Source organism: Chelonia mydas, chromosome 1, assembly GCF_015237465.2.
Source record: "Chelonia mydas isolate rCheMyd1 chromosome 1, rCheMyd1.pri.v2, whole genome shotgun sequence".
Lineage (NCBI taxonomy): Eukaryota > Metazoa > Chordata > Testudines > Cheloniidae > Chelonia > Chelonia mydas.
This window is the reverse complement of record NC_057849.1, coordinates 7,981,507-7,996,356: the sequence shown is the minus strand read 5'-3', so window position 1 is coordinate 7,996,356 and position 14,850 is coordinate 7,981,507. Positions and strand designations below refer to the sequence as shown.

The 14,850-nt window shown below is 57.1% G+C and overlaps 1 protein-coding gene across 1 annotated transcript in view; it reads right to left on the bottom strand.

The window, feature by feature from the left end:
- Positions 1-14,512, bottom strand: part of RHOG (ras homolog family member G) — a 30,935-nt gene extending 16,423 nt beyond the window's left edge. Inside the window, exons 1-2 of the mRNA XM_037909459.2 lie at positions 13,865-14,512; positions 13,391-13,523 (exon numbers count right to left, since the gene is read on the bottom strand). The gene's annotated coding sequence lies outside the window, so the exon portion shown is untranslated. The remainder of the gene's footprint in view (positions 1-13,390; positions 13,524-13,864) is intronic.
- Positions 14,513-14,850: the final 338 nt, after the last annotated feature.

Here is a 14,850-nt window from a genome sequence, read left to right as displayed (position 1 = left end):
GACATTCACCGGTGGACCCCCCCCATACCCTGTGATAGGAGGAAGGTCCGTGTTGCTGTCACTGTTTTACAGAGGGGGAGTGGAGGCCTGGAAGAGATTAAGGACCTCCACCAAAGCCCAGTGGGCTACACAGACACCCACTCACTTCACCGGGCACAGGATCCGGCCATAAGAGCCAGGCCCAAAATGAGAGGGGGCTTGTGCCTGTAGTGATGCCAGGAGTCCCGATTCTGCCCCCACCTGGAGGTGGTGTGATCCCGTTAGCGGGCGGGTTAGAGAACGCACCTGAGAGGTTTTCTAACCCGGGGGGCTGCCTGGCCCTGGCACGGGCAGGCCAGCTGAGCTGTCATCCCCTTGCCTTCGCTGAGTCGCCCTGATGGGAACGGCGCTGGGAATGCACCATCAGAGGGGGGATAAACCAGCCCTGGGGGACACCCGCGTGGGAAAACATGAGGCTGTCCATACGGGCAGCCAGAGCACAGTAATCTGGCAGATCGCTCAGCAGAGCTTTCCTTCTGTTGGAGCGGAGGAGGGCAGCCGCTCGGGGCTGCCAGAACACGGGACGGGGGGCTCTTATGAGATTACCCCACTCTGAATTCACCAGCCCCTCTCCCTGTGCAGCTCTGCTCTGCTGGGAGCGAGCCATTCACTGGGAATGGGAGAGGACAGCAGCATCTGTTCACAGGCATTATCATGCCCAGTGCGGACAGGCGGCCGCATTTGCTAGAGGGGCCAGGAAAGGCTGGGACAGTTTTGCAGAGTTGGCCTCAGGGTGGTGTCAGTATAGTCTAACCCCCCACATGGATGTGGGGTAAGCACCTGGATCTCTATCACCGTGGTGTCTGGGCTCCTGCCCTGCAAAGTGCTAGGCCCTGATCCTGCCCAGGGGACTTGATTGCAAGATCAGGGCCTAACACTTTACGATCCCAAAGGGCTTCATAGACATCGATTAAAGTCTCAGGCTCACTATCTCCATCTGGCAGAGGGGGAAACTGAGGCATGGGGGCAAAGTGGGTTGCCCAAGATTACACAGCTAGTCAATGGCAGGGCTGAGGCTATAGCCAGAGGTTCCTGACTACCCGCCAGGCTGACGGCCGTTCCCTGGAAGGCTCTCCTTCCTGCATGAGAGCTGGCTATTGTCGTCCATTTCCTAACTCCAGCAGAGAAAAAAACCACTTCGCCCTCATGCAAACGCTTTCTAGGCAGAAACAATTCTGCTTCTGTGGCCCGTATTTCCTAGGGTGGCTCTTCCTATTTGCATTCAAATCTTGGTTTCTGATCTGCTCAAGTATCGATTCCCTGTCCAAAGGCATCTGCCTTTGGAGGCTGCGATTGACAGATCAAAGCTAATGCAGGGAGCCAGAGACCAAGCCGGCAGCTCTAGATCTCACGTGGCTTCTTGAACGCTGTGCAGGCTGGCTGTGACAACAGCCCTGCCCATCCCTAGACGTTCTCCCAGCGCCGCCCACACGGGAGGCCCTGGTGCCCACTAACTGCCCCTCTCTGGCACCGACAGGAGCAGGGGTCTCCGGGCTGCTCAGGCAAGTGGCAAGTGCCCGGTCCAGAGCAGCGAGTGGACATGGTCTCCAGGAGCCACAGGTACACCAGAACTTCCCGGGCAGCGCTGCTTTGAGGCTGCGAAAGCCACGCTCCCCAGCCAGAGCCACTGGCCTTGGCGTATCGCGGGAACAGAGCTGGGAAGGGCCCCCCTGCTCCGCCCAGCTTCCCATCGGGCAGGAGACTCCTGCCCGCCATCCACACGCAGGCCCTGCGGTGCTGGAAAAGGTTCCCATGCTGCAGGGCTTAATTTGTGCCAGGGCTGAGCCCCGGCACCTCTGGGCCTGGCAGTTCACAGCCCCGGCACCTCTGGGCTTGTTGCATCAGTTATGAATGTAAAAACACAACAGTTCTGGGGTGGCCCCCCAGCCAGGCCCCCGCTCCCTGCCTCCCCTGACTCTGCTGCAGGAAGAGGAGAGCAGTAAGATGCACCGGCCCTGAATGAGGATCTGTCACAAGGAGGGGTCTGTTCTCCCTGCCTGACGCCGGAAAGAGCAGCTGGGCGGATTTCACTGCCCTTTCCCAAGGCCCTGCCTCTGCCTTTCAGCACGTGAACCCTCGATCCTGGCAAAGAAACGAGGGCACTTGGACGTTCTGGGAACTAGACTCGAACCTCCCCAGAGCCCCGCTGGTTTCTCTAGGTAGTGAAAGATCACCACCCAGGTACGTTCTCTGGGCTTCGGTCAAACCCAGTTCTGAATGCCTCGAGCGTCCAGGCTTCCATCCATCCCCTGGAAGCTATTCCGCAGCTGATCAGTTCTCAGTACCGGGCAATGGATCCTAACGTTCAGCCTCCATTTTCCTCTCCTCAGTTCAGCCTCAGCCCATTCCCTCGGGCCCCCGTCCCTTCCCTGCTCTGGACTGAGCCCACAAGGTGTCCTGAGCAACTGCCATGGGGCCTGTCAGCACGGAGCCTCCCTCGCTAGGAGCAATTGGGGTTGCTGGCAAAGGAGCTGCCAAGCCAGATCAGACTCATTGTCCCATCGGGCTGGTGTCCTGTCTCTGGCAGGGGCTGGGACCAGACCCAGACCCGGTGGACTCTCTTGCAATTACATGCTGGTGTGGAAGCTTCTTCCTGACCCCGGCAGCTGATGCTTTACTTCCGCCCTGCTGCAGAGCGGTCCCAGCTCACTGAGGGTGGGCTCCATCTCAGGGCCAGGAGGTGACTGAAGCCCACTCGAGTTGGGACCCTCAAGAATTAATTCATCTTTTCAACCTGACGGCCGTTGTATTCTCCCTTTCACCCACTTCCCTCTCTTCTAGGTAGCATGACCCCACCTCGCACCTCTCTGCCCAGAGCCAAGGCCAGCGTGACTGGCTAATCAGCCAGTGGATCACCCCCTCTGCAGCCAGGGCATGCGTGCATCCCCGCGTGAGCATCGCCAGCGTGCTGGGAAGGGGAGAAACTCAAGGCTGCTCTGAAATCGAGAGCACACTTGTATAGCAGCGCAGAGAATAGTCCTGTGCTCAGGACACCAGCCTGGGACGTGGGAGACCTGACACTGACTCCGCGTGTGCCCTTGGGTGAGTCACTTAGCCTTGCTGCACCTCAGTTCCCCTTCTATACCACAGGAATAACAGCCAGGTCCTGCCTCAGGGGTGGAGCGAGGATAAATACATTACAGATTGCGAGATTCTCCTCTGCTACCGTGCTGGGGCCAGCTAAGTCCCTTCGCTCTGCATGTCTCATGGGAAATTACCATACTTTTGGTGATGCCTCATACCCACACGCCACGCTCGTAATGCGCTCATGATGCATCAGGGCTGGGAGGGTGACAGAGCTGAGAAACCGACTGGCCCAGGCAGTCCAACCCCCTTGGCCTGTGCAGAAGCAGCCCCCCAAACAGAAGATTGGTGTCTCTGTGACCTGGGTGGGTGGGTCTCAGTCTGTCCAAGACACTGGTAAGACCGTATCAGGAATGCGGCGCTCACGTGCTGGTCACCCGTGTTGAAGGAAGAAGAATTCAGGCTGGAACAGGTGCGGAGAAGGGCTGCTCGGACGGGCAGGGCCGTGGAGGAGACTGAGAGAGGTTGGCTGGCTTAGCCTGGCGAAAGGCAGGCTGAGCGGGGATCAGATTGCTCTATAAATACACACCAGGGTGAACCCCAGGGAAGGAGACGAGCTATTGAAGCTAAAGGACAATGTTGGCACAAGAACAGACAGGGAGCGAGTGGCCAGGAAACGTGGAGGCTGGGAAGGAGAAGGTTTCTAACCCTGCCGCAACCTCCCAGGAGAGCAGAGAGGGACAAACAACCAAAGGGGCTTTCGGGTGGAGCGTGACAAGTTTGTGAAGGGGACGATATGTCAGGGCTGTCTGGGATAGCCGGGGACTGGGCACAATGCCCCGGAGGTCCCTTCCAGTCCCACGTTATCATTGTTTGGGTGCCCAACTTGAGCCTGGCTCCTGGAGGGGCTGACCACCTGGCTTCATCTGCTGGGCGCCCAGAAACTCGGGGGCTAAAATAAGTGGCCATGTTTGGAAGCCTCTGCCTCAGAAGACATGAACCCCAGGTCCAGCCATGGCATCGAGTGGCCAGAGAACGGTGGACGGGGGGCATTACTCTCCGCCCCCACGAGTCTGCAGGGCCGCATGGGGGAGCTTTGCCTGGCTGACCCTGTTTGCCCAGGGTAGGCCTGGCTCGTCCTGGAGAGCGACCAGGCCCCGTCCCACAGAAGCATCACAGCCCCATCCTCCACCCTGCGCCAGCCCAGCCTGCCAGGGTGCGAGGCTGCTTGGCGGCTGGCCCAAGGGCGAGAGGATGGGGGGCTGGAGCCCGCTGGGGAGGGATGCGGGGGGATCTCCAGCCGCCGGCTTCCACGCAGCCTTTAGAAGGATCCTTCCTGCCACAGCCCGTCGAAAGGACGGAGGGGTCCAGCCCCGGCCACATGCGGGGTGGGGGGTGCGCCAGGGCCCCAGGCCTGACACAAACGACGACAGCAGGCCTGAGCTAGTGACAGGAAGTAAACAAACCTCGCCCAGGAACCCAGCCATCCCCTCCCCACGCGCCCGCTGGTGACTGAGATACCATCCCTGCTTCTGCGTGTGCCCCCCACACACTGCCCTCCTGTACACCCCCCACACTCCCTTCCCCCCATCCCCACCCCACACACCCTGCCCCACACCCCAAACACTGCCCTCCTGTACACCCACACACACACTGCCCCACACCACCCTCCTGAACACCCCCACACAAACAGCCCTCAACCCCACACACTGTCCCACACCCACACACTGCCCTCCTGTACACCCACACACACACCCCGCCCCACATCCCTCATGCAATCCTGCTGCCCAAGCAGAGCCGCATGGCCAGCCCACGCACGAACTCCTCCTGGCTCCCACGTAGCCCGTCGTTAGGGCCTGGTGGGGGGTTACAGGAGGGCTGTGTGTGGGGTGGGGGTTGTGTACCAAAGGAGGGCAGTGTACACCCCAATACACACGTTGCCCCCCACTGCCCACATCCCCACACACACTGTGCAAACCCACAACCCCCACACACTGCCCTCCTGCACACCCACACACACACACACCACACCTCACATGCTGCCCTCCTGTACACCCCCCACACACTGCCCCACACCACACCACACCCAGCCCACACTCACACCCACACTTCACACACTGCCCTCCTTCTGTACACCGCCCCCCCAGCCTTCACCATACACAGCCCCCACCCCACCCCACCCTCCTGTACACAGTCCCCACACCCAGCCCCCTCCTTCTACACCCCCCTCACACACAGCCCCCACCCCCACTCCCACTCCACTGCCCTCCCCTCCCACACACACAGCCCCACCCGCACCACACACACAGCCCTCCCTTCTCACACACATGCACACCGCCCTCTTCTCACGCACGGCTGCTGGCACCACACTACACACACTGCCCTCCCCAGAGTCCGGCCACAGATGCCCAACAGACATGGTGCCCCCACCTTTCACAGCTCCCCCCCCCCCATCACCACCCTGGCCGCAGCCCCCTCGCGCTGCCCTGCCTCCTCTGTTGCCCGCACACGTGTCACCCCAGCCCTGAAGGCCTTGCTGGGGCAGCAGGATTGCATGGGGCTGGAGGGAGGTAAAACACCCCAGGGCACCTTCCTCTGCCCAGCAATGATCCTCATCCGGTACTGCATCAGCAAGAGGAAGCTGGGGCCAGGACCCTGGCGGGTGATTCATAACGACTCCCCCTCCCCACCCAGGAAGGGAAAACAACTCATCTCGCACTCAGCAGAAAAGGGAAGCAAAACCCTCTCTCTGTTTTTCAGACACAAAATCCACCCCCAGCCCCTGCCGAGAACTCCGCCCAGGCTGGGGGTTTCCACCCAGAGGAGGGAAAATGTGCCAGCTGCTGAATGCTGGGGCCACACCAACGGAGCCTGGCATCCTCCTGAATGGGGCCCGCCCACTGTGTTTCTCCCCCCGCCGGCCTGAGTCCTTCCACTAACCCCTGCCGAGCAGCCCCCTGCGCCCGAGTCCCTCGGCTGAGGCCTGGGATTCTCGGCCCCAGGGTCCCTCCCATCGGACGGTTACGTGCACACCACTGTGGCTTGGGGCCACGACTCACGTTCCCCCAGGACTCCGCCTTCAGACACCTGTCAGCCCACGAAGGGGTAGCCTGGGTCTCTCCCCTTGGGTGCAGTAATATGAAATATTGTCCTGCCGTGGCACGTACCTGTCCCCACCAGGGTCAGGGCCCCGTCGTGTTAGGTGTTGAACACACTGTATTTACGGACCCAGTGGAGCAGGAAATAAACTGGTCTCTGCGCAGCCTCCCCCCTTCCAATCCTTTTCTGAAGAAGAAAATGAACGGCCATACAGCAGCTCCACTCTGCTACACACACATGCTCACGCTCTGTCAGGTAGCAAAAGTACCTGCAATCACTAGAAGCCGCCTGCATCTCCATGGGAGGAGAAGGAGAGGCTAGAGAAGGTGTCTGACAGCCAGGACGACTGGGTTCTACTATAGGTTCCGGGAGGGAGTGTGGGCTAGTGGCTAGAGCAGGACTTCTAGGTTCTCTTCTGCCCTAGAAGGAACATAGGACTAGTCCAGTATGGCCAGCCAGTACAGAACAGCTAAACCCACTTCTAATGGAAATAGCACCTCCTTCAGAGCAGCACGGCCACCAAACTCCTTGAAAAATGCAACAGCGCTCCCCTTCTGAAAGGAGCCAGAACTCAGCACTGTGGACCATCCCCTCTCCAACCTCCCAGCCACGGGCAAGATCATGGAGAAAGTAGGAACCACCATGCTCCACCAACAGGAGATGTCAGTCAGCATCCCGGATGCCTCCAGAGAGATCTAGGGGCACTAAAAGGTGACCTCCTTGTGGCCATGGACACAAGTAAGATCTTCACGGTCCTACCACCGGGCCTCTACAGCCTGTGACAAGGGAACCCCAAGGAACTGCTAGCTCTCCCACCTGACACAGCAGGAGCTGATGGCCCAGTCTCCCAGTGGCTCCAGTCCTCCCTCTCCAGCTGTGCCAGAGAGCTGAAGTGCTGCTGGTCAGAAAGGAGAACAGCTGCCTCCACCTTCCACTGAAGGCGTGCAGACCCAATTCATCAAAAGGGCGAGAAACTCAGGGCCCTGTCTGACTCCTCAAAACGCCCTCTTTCGCCCCCAGCTCGTTAGGAAACCTTCTCCCTTCCTCCTGGAGGAGATGTGACCACAGGGATCAAGACATGTGTCACCTCCAGGCCGGATTACTGTAACCAAAACTAAATGTGAAGCTGCCGGGCAGGTTCCAGCTACCCACCTCCGTGGCTCAGACCAGCATGGGCACCTCAGACCCATGCTCAAATGCCTCCACTGGCTCCCAGTCGGCTTCCGAGGCCCGTTTAATGACTCGGCCCTAATTTAAAGCAATTAATGGATCAAGTCCCTGCTACACCAAAGACTGTATTTCGATCTGTGACCCACCACCACAGCTGCGCTCCTCTGGGCCAATGCAGATCGCAAAGCGCATGAGCACTGGGGTCAAACTTTCTCAGTCCAGGGGATCTGCCTGTGGAACAATTGTCCAGAGGAGCTCAGGAGAACCCAGAGACTGACCGTCTTCACGAGACGCTGCCAAACTTTCTTCCTCTTTGGAAAAGCCTCTCCATCATCTGAATAACAGTCACCAGGCTGAACCCCCTAAGCCCTGCCAACCAATCAAAAACCCTGCACCAAGCGGAATTGAACCCCGAAAAAGAGAGACATGACAGAGACTCCACCAAGTCCACTAGGGACTTCGCTATTGCTACGGATTTGAAATTGAAGGTGAAAAAGGACTTGCGCCCAGTGGGGTGATTGCTTTTCTGCTGTGTTTCCTGCTTCTGATACATTCAAAGAACGCCTTGTGATTTGTTTTGATGTCTTTGGCTGGGTTCTCCCCGAACGTCCCAACCCCTGTCTAACACTCTACCTGCTCCCGCCCGCGTGCAGCCAACAGAAAGAAGCTCCATTTTCAGAAGGATGCTGTTGTGGCTTGGAGGACATAAGCTCTTCTTGACTAATTTCTTCATTTATTTTTATCAACTGCTACCTTTCGTTACATTTCCTCCGCAGCTACCATGCCTGCCCTAGACCTACCAATCTTCCCAGCAATCTAAAGTTACTTTCCAGGACCTCTCTCTTACATCGCCTCATGTCACTGGTAACATAGGCTCCTCCCTGCACATGCCAGAAGCCTCTCGAGAGGTCTCCTGAGATCTGCTACACGTGGACCCAAGAGCCATGTCACTGAATTGATCTTCTGGTCACCACAACCCCAGCTATTGCTCATGATCAAATCCACCATCTTTACAGCCCGTGTGTCTCACAACTACCCACCCTGTCACTTTCTTCCTGTCTGCTTTGATAAAGTCCTCCAAGCACCTTTAGCTACAACTCAGTGGTGACTGAAAGTCTCTCTAAAAGGTCTGCCGTAGTTCCACGCACACACACACACATCCCTCTCGCAGTTATCAGGCACAAAGCAGGAATGAAGGGCAAGTTTCTCTGGCCTGTGCTATACAGGAAGTCAGACTAGCTGATCAGAACGGTCCCTTCTGGCCTTAAAAATCTACAGATCTGTGAACTAACATCCCATTTGGCAACGGCTTTATCTTTCAGTCTACTGTCAGGTTTTGTACAATGCTCATCATTGTAGTATCTAACTATCAAGGGTGAAATATTTTTTGTTTAAAAAAAAGAATCAAAGGGTTAACTACAAAAAGGAGCAGAAGGCAAAGGGTTCAACTTTAGAAAAAGGCAAGACAAACTTTTGTAAGGCTAGAATTAAGTATAAAAAAAGACAGAAAGTGACACAGCCAGCGTTCGAAACTAAACAAAGGGGAGAGTGAAACCGAAAAGGCCAAGAATAGCTAAAAAGAAAGGTCAAGCTTAGAAATAAGTTAATAGAGAGAAAGCTGAGTTTGAATATTATGAAAAAGGGACAAAGTCCAGGGTTTAAAACCGATGAAATTCTAGTGTTAATTATGCACAAAATAGGAAAATGTATATGTATATATAGAGAGAGATAAAGGCAATTTGAAATGGTTTAAAAATTAAATCGTTATTTTAAGACTAATAAGGGCCAATCCTGCAAATAGTTATCCACATGCTTCACGTTATTGAAATGTGTAGTTCCATGGGACTTACATGTTTCAAGTTAAGCATAATCTTAAGTTTCAGAGTAACAGCCGTGTTCGTCTGTATTCGCAAAAAGAAAAGGAGTACTTGTGGCACCTTAGAGACTAACCAATTTATTTGAGCATAAGCTTTCGTGAGCTACAGCTCACTTCATCGGATGCATATAATGTCTTCTGCAGTTTCCACAGTATGCATCCGATGAAGTGAGCTGTAGCTCACGAAAGCTTATGCTCAAATAAATTGGTTAGTCTCTAAGGTGCCACAAGTACTCATAATCTTAAGTGTTGACAGCATTGGGGCAGGGTTTGTGTCTTCACACGAGGGGGCCCCCATCCTGACTGGGGCTGCTAGACACTACAGCAATGTAAAGACACTTAGCCAGTAATGCCAGAGGGATAATAGTTCCCTTCCTCACCCGGGGGGACCAGGAGGTTTCATTCATTTGTGTTTGCAAACTCCTTGGGATGCAAGGTGGGAACCTGGATTTGTGCTGGAAATGGCCCACCTTGATTATCATGCACATTGTAGGGAGAGTGGTCACTTTGGATGAGCTATTACCAGCAGGAGAGTGAGTGTGTGTGTGTATGGGGTGGGGGGGTGAGAAAACCTGGATTTGTGCTGGAAATGGCCCACCTTGATTATCATGCACATTGTAGGGAGAGTGGTCACTTTGGATAAGCTATTACCAGCAGGAGAGTGAGTTTGTGGGGGGGGTGGGGGGGCGGAGGGTGAGAAAACCTGGATTTGTGCTGGAAATGGCCCTACTTGATTATCATACACATTGTAAGGAGAGTGATCACTTTAGATAAGCTATTACCAGCAGGAGAGTGGGGTGGGAGGAGGTATTGTTTCATGGTCTCTGTGTATATAATGTCTTCTGCAGTTTCCACAGTATGCATCCGATGAAGTGAGCTGTAGCTCACGAAAGCTTATGCTCAAATAAATTGGTTAGTCTCTAAGGTGCCACAAGGACTCCTTTTCTTTTTGCGAATACAGACTAACACGGCTGTTACTCTGAAAGGTGGGACGGTCATTCCATGCCGCAGAGAAGCCTACTAATTCTCTGAGCTGCTCGTGAGCGTGCACGGCTTTGAACACAGAAAGCAGCTTGGAACTGTGAAGTACCAGTATGATAATCAAGGCCGTTCATACATTGGAACGCTTCTAATTATGACACACCGGCCCCTGGCTGCCCAAGGAGGGGAAGGGAGGGGGCCCACCGTGCCCTCCAAAGAGATGAAATAATCGTAACCATACAGTAACAAGGAGAACCCAGGGGCAACCTCATTCCATAGAATTGCACAGACGCTTGGACAGCGAGCGACTTCCTTAACAACCAAACAGTCACTGCAACAAACCACCCCACTCAGAGGAGGGATTGCATTGGGGTTTAGAGCACATGCTCACATTCGGTGGGAACGGTCTGGTCTCACTTTTTCCTTGAGCTGCCTCCACCTTATTTCAGCTCTGTTCCATTCGCCCCTCCTGAAGCTCTACCACTGTCAGAAACAGGCTACTGGGCAAGGTGAACCACGGTCTCTCATCTCTTCCCTCCTGCCTGCCTCCAGCTCTCCTCCCATTCACCTCTCCACTCTCACCCATCCCGCCTGATCCCAGCTGGATTCGAACCAGTGACCTAGTGGTCAAAAGCCAGTTACTCACCCAAGTCCTCAGGATTATTTCTTCTGCAGCATCAACAACTTAAAATGCATTGTGCAAAAATACAATGTACAAGGTTTAGTGTGTCTGGAAAAATATGCAACAGGCCTTAAATACATTGTGATGCAATGCATATGAGTGGGCACATCATTGTCCTCTGCTGGACAGAATCAGAACTTATAAGCTGTGTGTCACGTGCCCTATACTGCAAGTAGCTAGTGGTGATTCTCCTTTACTAAAAAGGCAGAGGCCAGGTCTATCTATGCTGGTGCCACAAAGTTCCAAGCAGCCATGCTGCATAGCGTGGTGCCAGCCATGACATTGGGGTGGCCCTGGCTTTGTTACACTATTTGAAGGCTGTTTCTCATTCTAAGGGGGTCTGTATTCTCCAGGCAGGGCCGTCTCCCCACCACCATCCTGACGAGCTCAGCTCTCCGGCTCCCTCCTCCCTGACTTCAGGTCGAATCACCACCACTGGTAGCCTATGACACTGGTGATATCAGCCCAGGAAATCTGACCCTATGGGTGCATCCACTCAGGCATAATCTGGGAACTGCCCCAGCTCAAACCGTCTTCTAGCAGCCCCGTCCATCCGAGCTCAGGCCTGAGTCACTGCAGTCTGATGCCCACTTGTATCCCTAGTAAAACGGGAGGCTGCAGACGTTCATTCTTAGCCTTTTAGTAACACACAAAATGATCTGACCTCATGAAAAGGCAGCAGAGCCCACGGAGGGCATCTCAGCCCAGCTCACATGGTCTCAGCTCACCTGGGATGGTGAGGGGGAAGACCCCAGCAGCAGGGTGGGGATAGACACAGAGTCCTTGGCTCCAAGACCAGAAGGGATCCATGTGTACAGCACAGGCCAGGAAATTTCCCCGTAATAATCCCCAGAGCAGATCTCTTAGAAAATGAAGAATCAAATCCACTCCCAGCCCTGGGAGGGGATCTTCTCTTCCTCCCCCATTCTGAACAAAATCCAGGCCATGATCCAACCCAATACACCCCATCCCCGAGACAAGGAGACACCAAGGAGGAGCCCACCGCTTTCCGATTGAACAGCACAGAACAAACTCTGATGACTTTCTGACTGCAACATGCTGCCCGCTCTAGCACTAGAAGGGCCCAGCCCGGCTGAGCTTGGCACAGAACGGCTCAGGGCAGTCAGAGGGAGAACGCCAGGGCCAGGCCCACTTTAGCCTGGCACAGAATGAGTCCGCCCAGCTCCCTGCAGCCCAGCTCGGACTGACCTAACAACAACAAGGGACACAAGGGAAACTCCTACTTGCTCTGGGCCAAAGCCAAGCCTAGCTCAGAGGAGGGCTGGGAAGAGGGCCGGGGGAGGGAGGGGAGTGCCAGGCTTGTGGGGGAGGGCACAGGGCAGGCTGTGTTCTCAGGACAGACCTTCTCTCCCACAAGAAACAGAGCCAGGCAGTCTGCCCAGGCCGCCTGCACCCTGCCCACCCTGGAGGAGGCAGTAACCCAGACAGGAGCACCCCACAGCTGGCTGCTTCACCATTTTCCTCCTGGAGTTGCTCCTTTTCAGAGTGCAGCCCACCCTGGCTTGGCCCAGCTCAGCCTCGCCTGGCCCGGCCCGGCCCGGCCTCCCCCGGCCTCCTTCACAGGCAGACACAGCAGCAGCTCTTGTCAGTTGCAGGCGCCTTTGGTGAAAACTCTTCCTCCTCCTCCTCCTCTCCCCCCATATCCGTCACTCCAGCCCCACAGCCCGACCCCTGCTTCTCCCCCAGGCTCTCTCCTGCTCCCGCTTTGCTGACTGCAGCCCGGTCCTGGGAAGCGTCCTGGCCCCCGTTCCACCGGGCACGCAACACACCCCACCCGGCGGCACCCAGCCCGCTCCGAGGGGACCCGCCCTCCAGAGGGCAGACAGCAGCGCCCCCACCCTGAGGGACCCCCCCCTCCAGAGGCGCACTGCACAGCTCCCCACCCCGATCCGAGGGGACCCGCCCCCCAGAGGACAGACAGCAGCGCCCCCACCCCGAGGGACCCCCCCCCCCCCAGAGGCGCACTGCACAGCTCCCCATCCCGATCCGAGGGGACCCGCCCTCCAGAGGGCAGACAGCAGCGCACCCACGCCGAGGGACCCCCCCCAGGCGCACTGCACAGCTCCCCACCCCGATCCGAGGGGACCCGCCCTCCAGAGGGCAGACAGCAGCGCCCCCACCCCGAGGGACCCCCCCTCCAGAGGCGCACTGCACAGCTCCCCACCCCGATCCGAGGGGACCCGCCCTCCAGAGGCGCACTGCGGAGCGGCACCCACCCCGATCCGCGGGGACCCCCCCTCCAGAGGGCACAGTGCATCAGCACCCATCTCGGGGGACCCTCCAGAGGCGCACGGCACAGCGGGACCCCCCACCCCTCTCCAGAGGCGCACGGCACAGCAGGACCCCCCACCCCTCTCCAGAGGCGCACGGCACAGCTCCCCACACACTTTTTGCCAGGCGCCTGGCACAGCTGGGGGCGCGGCGCCCGCCGGGCTAAGGGGCGCGCCCGGACCCCCTCTCCCAGAAGGCGGGGGGAGCTGCGGGGAGGCAGGACTCACCCTGGCTCATATCTCGGGGCGGCGGGGGGGGCGCAGTGACCCGGGTGTTTCTCGGCTGGGGGCGCCCGCCGCTGCTGCTCGCTGCTGCTGCTCGCTCCCGGTGCAGAAGGAAGTGAATGAGGCCAGAGGAAGTCTGCAGAGCAAGGCACAAGAGAGCGTGAACAAGGAAGTTTCTGCTCCCCGGCTCTTACTTCCCCTCCTCTCTAGCCCTGAGCACTCTCTGCTGAGTCCAACTTTCCTCCAGTCCTCTTCCCTCTGGCTCTTCCCCCCAGTCAGATCCCAGCCCTGTCCCACAGTCAGCCCTGCCTTGGCAGGTCGTGCCACACCCACAAAGAGGAACCCCCAAATCTCTGGGGGGACTGCACCCCAAGAGGTGCCAGCCCTGGGTCTGCCACCTTCTGTTCAGCTGTCCAGGCTCTAACCGGCCCGAGGGCTCCTCCAGCCTGGCAGCAGGACCGTGGTTAGATCACGCACCAGGGAAGCGCCCAGACACTGCCGTGATGAGTGTCGGAGAAGCGCCTTAGGGAGCTGGATAGGGTAGCCAGCCAGCCTCGTGTTTGCGGCCTGGTCCCAACAAGCACATGCACCTCGGGGGCGTCATCGCGTTATAACCCAATGCCAATGACATCCCCGGGGCGGGGGTGGGGGGGAGCCAACGGGGCATCAGTCAAAGCCTCCATAGGTGCCAGACATGGACCCGTCCACGCCTGCTTCTCCAGAAGTTTCTCTGTGTGTCTTGCTCGTCTCTTAACCAAAGGGAAGCCCGCTATCCCTCAGGGCACCAGTTTCCAACCTTTCTTCATTTGCGGGCCCCTGAAAAGTTTCGCAGGGCAGTGCGGAGCCCTTTGGAAATACCAGACACAGTCTGCGGAGCCCCCCGTCGAAAACCACGGCCCTAGCCACTCCACGGCCCATGAAGGGTAGCGCCACTCCCAGGCCGGTTTCAGAGTAGCAGCTGGGTTCGTCTGTATCCGCAAAAAGAACAGGAGGACTTGCAGCACCTTAGAGACTAACAAATTTATTTGAGCATCAGCTTTCGTGGGCTACAGCTCACTTCATCGGATGCATGCAGTGGGGAGCAGAGGAGGTCAGGACAGCCGGTGAGCTGCCTGCAGTCAGAGGAGCCTGGCGACAGGCCGCAGGGCTCGGGGAAAGGTTACAAACCAAGTGGTTTGGCGGGCGAGCGTCACGTGCAGTGTCCGGATGTTATTATATAAATGCTCAGCTCCCCTGTGAAAGCCACGCTCCTGCACCAGGCTCTCCTGTAGCCTGCAAACAGCTGTCGGCTCTGGGTCAAATTCACCCCTGGGGGAACCTGAGCAGCCCAGGCTTCTTTACCCCGAGCCGGCGGCCCCAGCGCAGGGAGGCTGCTGCCACCCAGAGGCCAGATGGTGCCATGCCCCAATAAATGCCGAGTGATGAAGGAAGGCTCAAGAAGGTGCCAGGGGGCTGTTGGTTGT